This window comes from Miscanthus floridulus, chromosome 6 (assembly GCF_019320115.1).
Source record: "Miscanthus floridulus cultivar M001 chromosome 6, ASM1932011v1, whole genome shotgun sequence".
NCBI classification, from domain to species: Eukaryota; Viridiplantae; Streptophyta; class Magnoliopsida; order Poales; family Poaceae; genus Miscanthus; species Miscanthus floridulus.
The window spans coordinates 93399067-93400669 of NC_089585.1; positions in this window are offsets into that span (position 1 = coordinate 93399067).

Consider the following 1603-nt stretch of genomic DNA (forward strand, 5'->3'; position numbering starts at 1 on the left):
ACTTCATCAAATATGAATCAAACTTGATACTAACTTGTTTGAATACTTCCATAAGATATATATCCATTCAAATCACTTACTAAATGTCATCTTATGAACTTATCCAACACAAATCAATCCAAACTTGATTACTAAGCAATTATCCATTCAAACATCTCATAGCAAGCAACATTGCATTGGATATATGGCAAGTGTAGAGAAGAAGAAGGCCATTTTGCTCATGAGTGTCAAACTCCACCACCACAACCCTTGCCCAAGCATGCTAGACCCTTTGCTTTCAATGCTCACTACATGCTTAGAAAAGATTCGAGTGGAAAGATGAAAGTCATATTCTTAGGTTCCCCCAACAAGAGTAGGCCTAAGAAAATTTGGGTGGCTAAGTCACTTGTTGAGAAGGTGAAGGGCCCTCAACAAGCTTGGATCCCTAAAGCTTGAATCTCTTGTGTGTAGGTGAACTACAAGACCGATGGAAGTCATTGGGTTATTGATAGTGGTTGCACTCAACATATGACCGGTGATCCTCGTATGTTCACCTCACTAGATGAAGAGGTAGATGGACAAGAGAAAATAACATTTGGAGATAATTCAAAGGGCAAGGTCAAAGGATTGGGCAAAGTGGCAATATCAAATGATCATTCCATCTCAAATGTGCTCTATGTTGCTTCATTGAGTTTCAACTTGCTATCCGTTGGTCAATTGTGTGATCTTGGCTTCCAATGCTTGTTCACCGAGAAGGAGGTGGTTGTATCTAAGGTAGATGACAATCAAGTGATATTCAATGGATTTAGATACAACAACTTATATCTAGTTGACTTTACCTCCGAAGATGCAAACTTGAAGACTTGCCTATTCACCAAAACAACACTTGGGTGGCTATGGTATAGAAGGCTTGCTCATGTTGGGATGAGCTCACTCAAGAAGCTTATGAAGAATGATTTGGTGAGAGGGTTGCAGGATGTGAAGTTTGAGAAGGACAAGCTTTGTAGTGCATGTCAAGCCAGCAAGCAAGTTGCAAACACTCATCCAACCAAAGCTTTCATGTCAACCACAAGAGTGCTAGAACTCCTACACATGGATTTATTCGGACCAACAACATACAAGAGTTTGGGAGGAAATCTCTATTGTCTTGTGATTGTGGATGACTATTCAAGATATACATGGGTGTTCTTCCTTCATGATAAATCCGAAGTTGCATCTTGTTTCAAGAAGTTTGCCAAGAGAGCACAAAATGAATTTGAAGTGAAGCTCAAGAAGATAAGAAGTGACAATGGCAAAGAGTTTGACAACACAAACATAGAAGCTTATTGTGATGAAGTTGGAATCAAACATGAAGTCTCCGCAACCTATACTCCTCAACAAAATGGTGTAGTTGAGAGGAAGAATCAGACTTTGATCACTCTTGCAAGGACAATGCTAGATGAGTACAACACCCCCGAAGCTCTATGGGCGGAAGCAATCAACACCGCATGTTATGCATCCAACCGCCTATTTCTTCAAAAGTTCCTTGTCAAGACACCATATGAGTTGCTCAATGGGAAGAAGCCAGACGTCTCCTTCTTTAAGGTGTTTGGTTGCAAGTGCTACATCTACAAGAAGCGGCAAC